The sequence below is a fragment of the Netta rufina genome (assembly GCF_964035555.1).
Source record: "Netta rufina genome assembly, chromosome: 3".
Classification (NCBI taxonomy): domain Eukaryota; kingdom Metazoa; phylum Chordata; class Aves; order Anseriformes; family Anatidae; genus Netta; species Netta rufina.
In genome coordinates, this window is record NC_140125.1 from 116,779,720 (window position 1) to 116,790,819 (window position 11,100).

Here is an 11,100-nt window from a genome sequence, read left to right on the forward strand (position 1 = left end):
TACTGAAAATTAGATCAACCCTTTTCAGGTTAAAAAATTCTCACTCCCCCCATTCCCCTCCCCCCCCTCCCCCGGTCTTTTACGGTTGCAGTTTTGCTCAGTACAATGCTGTGCTATTGCTGCAAAGTTCCCACCTGCTCCAATTTGCTATACAGAAAGGCTACGTGATGGGAGCAATGACTACAAGCAACTTCGCGTGCTTTCCGTTTCGGCAAGAGGGCTGTTCCTGTCTCTGCCACTTCGTCGTGCCCTCCCATTGAGAAGGTTAAGTACTCCTCTTTCCACTAAATCTTGCAGAGTACACAAACGGTACAGCAATCTTAAGTGAGCTACATAATGTGAAGTTTGCAGCAGTAATTGCAATGCATGCATGAAGAGTCAAAGAGGGTGCTTAGGGAATATTCTTCAATGAAAAGATGTGTTAGCTCCAATTTCCCTGGATAATATAGCTCCCAGTGCTACTTTTGTAAAACAGCCCATCCATGGCAGCCAGACCCGGAGAGGGTGTCTGCAGTCTGAGACTGTAGGAAACAGGCTTCAGGGAGCTGATCCCAGAAGACCTCCTGCTATGTGTGGTACTATCATCATTTATATAATCATCAGCCTCTCAGAGCCTGAGCTATAATGTTAGTGGCACAGCAGTAAGATGCCTTTTAGCAGCCACTCATGAAATAATTGGTCTGACCTAAATGAGGATTTGTCAAGAGAGAGATAGTCCATATCAGATTTCAATGGCTCAGCGAGTGTTTTAAGCTTTGAATCACACCAAACGTTAGAAAACAGCATAAACTATGTATTTTGCACATACGTTAACACTGATCCACAAATTCTTGTCAGTATGACTTTGGCACAAGCTTCAAATGTGGGTAGAACAGTCTGCACGTAAAATAAATTCCTACAAGAAATCACACATTGTTTATTTCTTCCTGTGTACAACTAACGTCTTCTTCAGATCCCTTAATGCTAGGCAAATAGGGACTTCTTTGTTTGCAGTATGAATGCAGACTAAATGGAGAAAATTATTTGTGAACTTCATAATTAATTTATATAACTGTTTTTTTTTTTTTTTTTTTTTTTTTTTTTTTTGTTAGTTGCCAGGAAGTAGGTACTAAATCACCAAATACACAGAAGTAGCTCTGCGCTATTGAACTGACATGAATTTATTATTTCCTTGCAATGGGCCAAGCAATATTTCAATAAACAACTGCAACCCAGCTTACTATCTAAAATACAACGCCCCATCCGGGCCAAGCCAGCACTGGAGGTACTACAATGAATTATATATTTTATATATATATATATATATTATATTATATATATATAATACAGGTATATAAAATAATCTCAATGGAAAAGTCCAGTCTCTGAAATGCTCATGCCAACCTGTGGAAAATACGAGGTTTTCATGCCATAACTAGCTAGATGCCTTGATCTTTTTAGGCACTTTCCAGGTGCATCTAAAATAAACGCTTACCACCATTAAATAGCTCTTGTAAGGTTGGTTACAAATATTTCATTCTCTTTAGTTTAACTGATCTCCTTGGCTAGATCTGCAATCATCTGTTAGTCAGTATGAGACTACAGGAATAAACTGACCTTCAAAGGTGTAAGCTTGGTTTGTGATATATTATGGTCAATATTCTGTAAAAAATATCTGGATTATTGCTGTTTTTCAAAAGCAACTGTATTTATGTTTATTGATTACAAAATAAATAAATAAAAACATACATACATAAAAGGGGAAGTGTAAAAGGACCATCCAGGAGGCAGGACATAAAGCAGGATTGGAAACAGGTACACTGATGGGACAAAATGAGACAAAATGGGGTTCCCTCAGGCAGGTGGTGGTTCAATGATAGCTGTTATTAAATACTAGGTTTGGATGGATGTTCATTCATATTTCTTATGATTTTTGCCTCTCCAGAGAACTTTCTGCATTTTTATCTTGATGAACTCCCTCTTACATGTACTTCATTATTTCTTTCCCTGCCTTCACATTCTAATGATTGCACTCACTTTACTTTTCCATCCTAACTTTTCACCCATTTCTGTTTCCCATTTCTTTTAATGAACTTATTTTCTTATGAACAGCCAATTTTATCTGTGGAAGAAGCACAGTGTCTGCTTCCACAACACATTATTTATTGTCATTGCATTTTCTATCTCTTCCATCAGTCAGCAGTTGCCTGTTGAGGAACAAGGAATTTTTAGGTCTTTGAGGGCTCTTCCTGGAATTGTGGGTAGCTTATCACAAAGTCCCCTCCATAACAGTTTTGCGCTCTATTTGTGAAGTTAAGTTTTATGTCCTTCTTCTGGGATGCTGGGATGCTGCTGATGTTCTTTCCAGTTTTAATGCTTAGGAGCTTATTTCTGCACTAATTTTCATCATACAGTGTACATAGCTATTTCTGGTGACAAAAATACCTGGTAGCTTGTATCTCTCTCATTTTCTTCACCTTTCTGATATCTGTAGACTGCAATCATATCACCCCGCATTTTTTTTTCCTTTTCTTTTTTTTTTTTCTTTTCTTTTTTTTTTCTTTTCTTTTTTTTTTTTTTTTTTCCTTTTTCTTTTTGATATTTTGCAGACTGTCTGCTTTCCTGAATATGTTAATATCTCTTATTGGGCTCAAGTTCAGTTCACCTTATGAGAAATAACCAGAATTTTAAGTAGGATTTCAAATCAATTCTCACCAATGTTTTGTAAGATAACATTAAAACTTCTGTTTTGGAGAATGTGCGATATATCCTAAAGTAACATTTTACCACAGCATCACTTTGAAGGCTTGCAGTCACTCTATAATTAATACATCCAGATTTTCCCCCTGCAGAGTTGCTTCAACCTACAGGGCACTGCCTCCCACATTAGCACAGAAAACTGAGTACATGTTAAACATCTAGTGACTCCTTTATGGTCTGAAGTTTCTCCAAGCCTATGCTTCATCCTACAAGTTCTGGACCATTTTCACTTTTCTTCTCCCTATTGACCACAAGAAGACTGCAAATGCAGCTGTTTAGAACTGGACAAATAACCATTGTCTAAAGTGGGTAATTACCCACCTGCAGCATATCTGCATTCTATTCAATGACCTAGAAAGAAAATTTGAAAGTTTTATTTTTCTTTATAACAAGAAAAGACTAAGAGAAGGCATACTGGCACAATGCCTTTGAGATTTCTGCAATAATAACTCTTGTATTATTAACAGGGAAAATGTGGAGTTCCTCGCTTCTAGCTCAACATGCCAGAAATAAATGTCTACACTGTAAATATCTACATTTATCCTAGTAAGTTGGTGCTCCCTTTATCAGGGAAATAGCTACTTGAGCAACTAAATTTATCCTAATATAGATGCAAAAAAGTTGGTGGAAGTTCTTTCTCAATTTCTCTTTCTTGCTCTTTTTCTCAGCTATAAAAAGGACTAACTCCTCAGACTTTTAAAGTCAGGCGAGATGAATCCCACCTTAAATACACATAGAACTTAGAACTTAGTTTAGCTGTGTGGTCTATTATTAATTTGAGAGAACATGTTTTCTGTGTTCAGGTGTCTGAAACAAATTAAAATATTAACCTCCAGCAGTCTGAGGATCAGGCCCTGACTTATTCCAGTGTCCTCAAAAAGTTAGGCAAAAGGACTCCTGTTTGTTATGTTCCAGCTCCGGTGCTTTGACTGCAAATCTAGTTTGCTGAGATGAGGGTGTTATGAAGATGTGTCAAAGCATCAGTCTGTGTTTTGAGAAGTCTTCAGGACACCTGGTCAGGTTACTACTCTGATTTCAATGTCCAATGCCATTCATAAAATAGTAAGAAGACTTATCAGAAAATTCACTGTGAACAGCAGTGAGAAGTTTGGGTGTGTGTTGGCATATTAAATGTCCCATGTTTTTTGTGACTGGAAGATACTGATCAGACCTACTCATTCCATTGTCTCCAATAGGCTTTAAAAAAAAACTTTTTAGGCACTAATACTCTGAGCACATCCTGAACATGTCCACACCATCCTGTGCCTGTAATTTATAGCTAAAGTCAAATATGCAATGAAAATAAATTGGTATCTTAAACAAGGTCTACTTTAATTTCTCCTAGGAATAGCTGAGAGAGCAATGTACTAGATAACACCATTTCTGCATGTAAACAATCCAGTCAATATAGGTGAATGAGGAATAAGAAATCATAAAGGGTTCAGCTTCCTCCTCTAGGTAAGTAAAGTGGTAAATAAAACTCATTAACCTGCAACAATAGTTCTCTAGACAGTCACCAAACCACAGAATTCCAGGAAACCCTGCCAGATAACCACACTGCTGGAACAATAATGCTTGCTTTGGAAAAAAATAGCAGGGAGGAGACTCAAAACCAGATTTTGATCTGGAAAGACTTCTCAGTAAAATGTATCCAGATTTACCAAACTTACAGACATAGGGTGTTTCCCTCATTTCCTGACATTGTCTCAAATACCTAGAATTTGCCTTGAACTAAAAGGATGAAAGCTGCACCTTACTTTCCCAGAAGAGTTGGAGCCTGTTGGAGCTGCCTCCAGATCTTCATTTGGACCTTATCGAACGAAGCTGACTCTCTCTGACATCCACTGTTGTTAAAACCAATTAGTAGGCTCTGACTCTTACTGAACATATTCATGGTTAGACTCTTGTATAATTAGACTCTCGTTGCCTTGCAGGTCTAAGTGGTGAAAATAGAACTTGACTTTGAGCTAGTCTACCTGTAGATGAGAAGTCTATTTACATACCAATGGAGCATCCTGCCAAATCCCTCCTAGCTGGACACACAACTTCTAGTAGCAAAAAAGTTCATTCGATAACACTGAAAAAAAATCCATGAAGGATGTGTTCTGCTGCTATAAGCTTCTGTGCACTAAAACACCTGCCAGAACATAAATGTTGAAAGGCAAAGACTCTTCACACATCTGAGTTGACAAAAATATTCTCATGAATCATTTCTAACATTCAGATGGAGGTTGAGCAGTACTGTATTTTATGCTCCTCATCAGGATGAATAAATATATATGGAGTCAACCTCAAGAGTGAAAAAAATTTAAAGGGGACTTGCTGATAAGGTACAGATTGGTAATGAATGATGCCAAGCACATTTTGAACTTGTGATTAAACTGAATGATTAATTGGTCTCCTGATAAATTTCTAGAATATTAAACAGTTCATTTTTCTTCCAGATTTCTTTTAATAAAACACAGTTTTTCATTACTAATGCAATACCCTCCCTATACAAAAGAAAAAAAAAGGAAAAAAACAAACAAACAAAAAAAACAATATATGCATATATTTTTCAATTGCAGCAACCAGTACTTCAAGAAACATCTCCTGACACACATAATAGTGAAACTTGCACAGGGCACCACTCCTAAAGCATTAAGTTAGGATTCTACTTCAACAAAACAGGAGACACTTTCACATTTTCTGATATGTTGCTGGGTGATATTACATCATATAGCCAGAATTCCACAGCCACCTCTGTACAAGAGGTGAATCCATTCTTGCTGTGAAATTGTTGGATTCATGTAATTTCTGTGTTTTAGAAGCAGAAGTGCTTAGAATCTCCCTTACTTGTCCTTCTTTCAAACTTGCACAAAAATCACAAGAGCTAAATTTCAACTCTGCCAAAATAAACATATTTTTTAACATCCAGGAATTGCTTTCTTTCAAACTGTGGTTGTCATAAATATCTGTGTGAAGAATGCTGTATATCAGTAAGCAAAAATAACATGGTTTAACCTACATCGACTTTGTTATCTTCAATGTAGGTTTCTGGAATATGTTTACACTGGGAAATGACTTCCCTGTTCTATCAAGTCCTAAGTGAAGTAAGTACAAGCAGTGGTTTGAATAGGAACAGAATTATCAGTAGATGAATTGGTACAATTAAATAAGCACATTTAATACTGCATATTAGTTCTGTATATAGATTCCTTATCTCATTTATTATTTCTTCTGAACCTGTCTTAATACACATGTGCAAGTTCTAGTAGACAGAAAATTAACTTATTATATCTCACGACACTGGTGAGATTTGTGGGTAAAATGGAGACTAAATTGTTTCTGAATTTTGTGATCAAGAACAAATTTCTCATCCTGTCATCTATCTGAATAGAAAGTTCATGATCTTAATTAGAATTGGTGTGAAAAATGTCAGCGACTTCCCTTGTAAGTTCCACTCCTATTTTAAAAACAAGGGTCCTTTGGAGAAGTGAATAGTTAAGCAAGTCCTAAAGTAAAACAATAAAAAAAAATATCTGTTTTACGTTGAATAAAAAAAATAAAATTGTGTTTCATTCAAAGTTTGTCAATGAAATAAACAAAACCCTTATTTTTATTTCACTTTATCAGCTTGGGTTTTCATCTTTTACTTCCACACTTTATGCAGAAATAGGAGAAGAGAAGAAGGCAGAGAAGGAGTGTTGATGATGCCAAATTGAAAGGCAATAATGTCATTTGCTTTGAAATGATCATTTCAGTTACTATGGAAAAAGAAATAAATTGCGATAAGCATTTTAGAGAGCTATTCTCACACATTGCACTGGGTTGCTCACCAGTAAATGCAACAAATAGTTAATGTGCAATTTCACTGATATATGCAAGACTATTTCCATGCCAATTTAGCTCATCTTCTAAAAGTTATTTTTCCACAAGACTTATAGATGCCAGACTCAGAAGAGCTTTGTAAATCCTAGGGAACAGCCCGATGGCTGCACTGCACTGCCCCCAAACCAGAAGATCAAGACCAGTGGCCAGCCCGTGAACTTGTAGATGTCGCCTCGTGGGAGGGAGTGGCATTTCCTCACTTCTATCTCCTTGCTCCCATGTCCCCTTGACTTGTGGTTAAACTGAGATAGAATTATACTGGAGGTGTGGCTACAGAATGCCATATTATAATTACTGGGCCTTAGTGCTTCGCAGGCGCTTTCTCAGTGTTCCCTAATTAATCTTTCTCACCCCTGGCTATGTCAGTTCATTTCTGTGCTGCAGTTGGGAGAGACTGAAGCAGACAGGTTAAAAGTCTTTCCTGCAGCCTGGAGAGGAGACAGGATCTGTCAAATATCTTTTTAATGAGAAAGTCCCAATTCTTGTTTTTCACAGTTTAACCGTGGCCTTTGCACTTAGAGGAATCCATTTTTTGGCAGCCTGGTGTAGAAGAGCCAGGAACAGGGGTGGGGAACACCCTCGTCCTGTCCTGGCTCTGCTGGCTTTTTGCCACATGGTCTCGCTCAAGGATCTTGCTACAGTTTTGTGTCTTGGGCACCAGTTGAGTCTTCTGACAAGAGGAATTTCTGGTGGCTTGTCAAGGACTTATTTACAGACAGGAGTGTGTTTGTATAGCGTGCTGCAAGGCACACTTGAGGTGAGGGCTTAGGCCAAGTTTGGGATCTGGGCTTCCTTGGACATTTAGATAAGGATTTCAGAGCAAATAATAAGTGAATTTGCCTAGAGTATACAGACATTATAGGAAAGGTATGCCTGAGGTAAACACATCCACATTTGATCAGGTATGAGATATTACAGCTGCGCTGTGGTGGTCCACCATGGTGGTCAGGCAAGTATCTTGTCTCTGCACAGTTTTTTTGAGCAAGTTCTCATCTTTCAATTCTGAACTCTATCTCTACCCACAGTCCCTGAGATTTCTTATATTCATTTACAGATTATAATCTAAATATTTATTCTCATCAAATGACCAACTTGCAACACCAGAACCCAATCTTTTTTGGTGGGACTTAAGGAATAATAATGGTGTGGGGGCACGTAGAGGGTTGCACAATTGACATGGTGCACATTTCACCTATGAGTGTCCATCTAAAAGCTAAGCATCCAGTTCAAATTTGTCATCTATGCTCTCTCTCTGGTAAGTGAAAAGGCGTAGTCTTTGGTGGGATCTATCTTTTCTCAGTGATTAGACAATTTCTGGCATCTTGACATGAATCACCTTGTGGTGTTTCCAACCCTTGTTTCCTATTTGGTAGAAAGATTTAGCTATAGTTTCTTAAACCTGGTGTTATTATATGTATGGAATATTAAGGCAAAAGTTATGGAAAGAGCTATTGTTTCTATCAGACAGATGGAGAAAAACGGGGAAGATTTAGGCTTTCAGCAAAACTTTAAGACACTGGAGGAGAAAGACCTTCCATTTTGCTTAGCCTCAAGGCTGATTCTCAGACATCTAAAATATGATGACTGCAGTTGACATATTTTAAATATCATAAGTGTTCTTTCTTCAAAAGCATAAGACTGTTAAATGTCACTTTGTAATATTTGTTTAAAACTGTGCTTAAAGTCCTTGTCATGTAAGTTAGCTGCTTAGGAGCTCTTACATCATTCTCCACAGATAAGGCTTGTACCATAGTAGTTGTTCTTATCACCTCTCAGCATATGTACGTCTTGAGAGTATGTCTGAAGCTGGAACAGAAATTGTAAGAAATTTTTGATGTTATTATTTTTTGAATTACAAAAACTGAATTACATCGAAAAATCATTAGAGTTCTCAGCAAATATCAAAAAATCTATGCTACTACCAGAAAGGAAACAACGCTCAAGAGTATCACTAAAAAAATAAGTTTGTGAAAATAGTCAGAGAATGGAGAAATGCATTATTTGACATGCTGGATCTAGCAGTGAATGTCATATTTCTCTTACTTCACCTGTCTATGGGAAACTCATATTCAGAAACATCTCATCTTTTCCAGGGACATGAACAGCTAAATCTAAGTCAGAGACCCAAGTTTTCTTTGCAGTCTTGAGAAAAATAATCATCCTGGTAGCATTTCATCTCACCTGCTATTCCTCCTATTCCACATCAATTAAGAACTAGAATTTTTAAAAATTACCTATGAAAGTAAGAAGGATAATGCCTTCAGTAGTCCAGCAGGATACCTGATACTCCAGGGTGACAATTCCTGATGCAGGTGACCTCTTCCAGCTCCTGCTGCTGCCTTGGTCAGATGCCCTAACTGAATATTCAGAGCACAACAGTTGTCTCTTTGGAGAGGGAGCTGTCTCAATTGTCTCTGATAATTCATCCATAAATATTCATTGGGATGGAGAGAAAGGAAAGTGTATGGATGGAAGGATTTTCATCTCCCATCACCTTGATTGTAAGGAGAAATTAAATCTTGAAAATATTCCAGAAAACTCCTAAGACTTCTGCCAAAATTATGTGCCTGCCTGTAAGAGAGCTTTTTTATTTATTAAATATATTTTAGAATAATGTTTTCTGAGAAAACCATAGGTCTCAGTAAATTTTCACCAAGCTTCAGTTTCAAATACAGTTTGTACAAACATCTTTGTGGCTGCAGGAACCCTGAATACTGACAGTTGGAGCAGAACTTCAGACAGGGAGAAAATCAAAGCTGCCAAAATTAGTCAAGAGATATCCTAGAAATTAAAATATTGCCTTAATTTGGTCATATAAATGGCTTTAATATGGTAGTAATTTGGCCAACAGAAATAGGATGAAGCAATGAAGAGGAAGAAATTGCTTCCAAAGTATTTTTATATGTAGTGGTTATTTCTTTGTCCAGTGTTAGGTAATAAGTGATATGCAGGAAAGTATTAAAAACAATCAGGGAAGATTTGTAACTTCAATTTCTAGTAAAAGGAGGAGCCCTTCATACAGGTAACAGAATGGAAAACTGATACAGTTGAATGTTTGGGTATGGTTCCCCCTCTTGTGCTTTGAACTAGAATTGCAGTCCTATGGAACAAAGTTTTGCTGGTCTAAAACGGCAAGGGAAGTTAGTAAGAGGGATCCGTCTTTCACAGGGCTGGCAAATATGACTCAGAACCTGTAGGAGACCAGCATCACCTTCAGGAGCAGCTGGAGGTGTGATGGGGCACCGCATTGCACCCTGCTTGGCACTGGGATGTGGTGTTTGCTCTGCAGAGGCTTGGAAGGGCCATCAGGAAGAAGATTAGTGGGAAGGATCTCTTATGTTTATTGAGAATATGCTTTTTAGTTCTTTGCACGTTTTTTGATATCTGTCATAATTTATAAACTGGAAGCATGAAGAGCTTCTGTTTCCTATATATCTACCTTTTTATTAAAGAAAAAAAAATGTGTGTGGGTTTATGTATTGGATATGAAGATAAAATCACAGCCTGTTTCACATTCATGTTGCTGGTGTAATCTGGTCTAAGCATTTTCTGGAAGTTCTGGAGGAAATATCCCCCTATTAATGAGTATTTTAGGACACATGAACTTTTTTTTTCCCTTTTCTTTTTTTGAGGCTGTATTTATACATATATGTGTGTATATATATATATATATACATATATATGTGTATATAGATAGATAGATAGATAGAAATATATATATATATCTCAGTGTAAATTCCAAGCAAGAGAGGGACTTACTCATAGAGAGTATGGAAAGGCCATCTCTTTCTTTGTATATATGGTTTAAAAAAGATTCTAATTTCTTGACTGTTGGTGCTATATGAGAAAAAATATATATAATTTATCACTTGGATATTAAGATGTATCAGATTTGTGTTAAGGCCACAGGGCAAAAGCTGGCAGGTTTGAGGAGTTCCTCTTATTTTGGCTGTGCAAAATAATGCTTTTGGCTCTTATTTTCTTTTCCTCATTTGCATAAAATTTTGCAGATCTTTGAAATACTCATAAAGTATTTTCCAAATGGAAAAATTATAAACAACTTCAATGAAAAGCTCTGTTTGTGAACATATTTTTATTTAGCAGGAATGTATTCCATTTATAATTGAAGAAAAGGTAACAGAAGAAAGTTAAGTGGAATTTAACATATTTCCATGTTTTAAAAGTGTATTTCCCATTAAAAGGAAATGAATCAGTGGAAGATCCACCAAAAGGAAAACCAAAAAGTAACACATTAGTAGCTTAATCATGATTTCTATAAAGCCTAAAATAACATCAGAGGTTATCTGAGCTTCTAGACTAATTTGGGACTGAAATAATTGTGCGATTTCATAAAAAAAAAAAAAAAAATGTTACATACAAGTCAATCTGAGCTGATACTGAGCGTGAACGTGCTTCGTGGTTAGTTCTACTTTTTTTTTTTTTTCCCAATAAGTAAGTCCCAAAGCAGCTACAATGACATCCACCAGGATA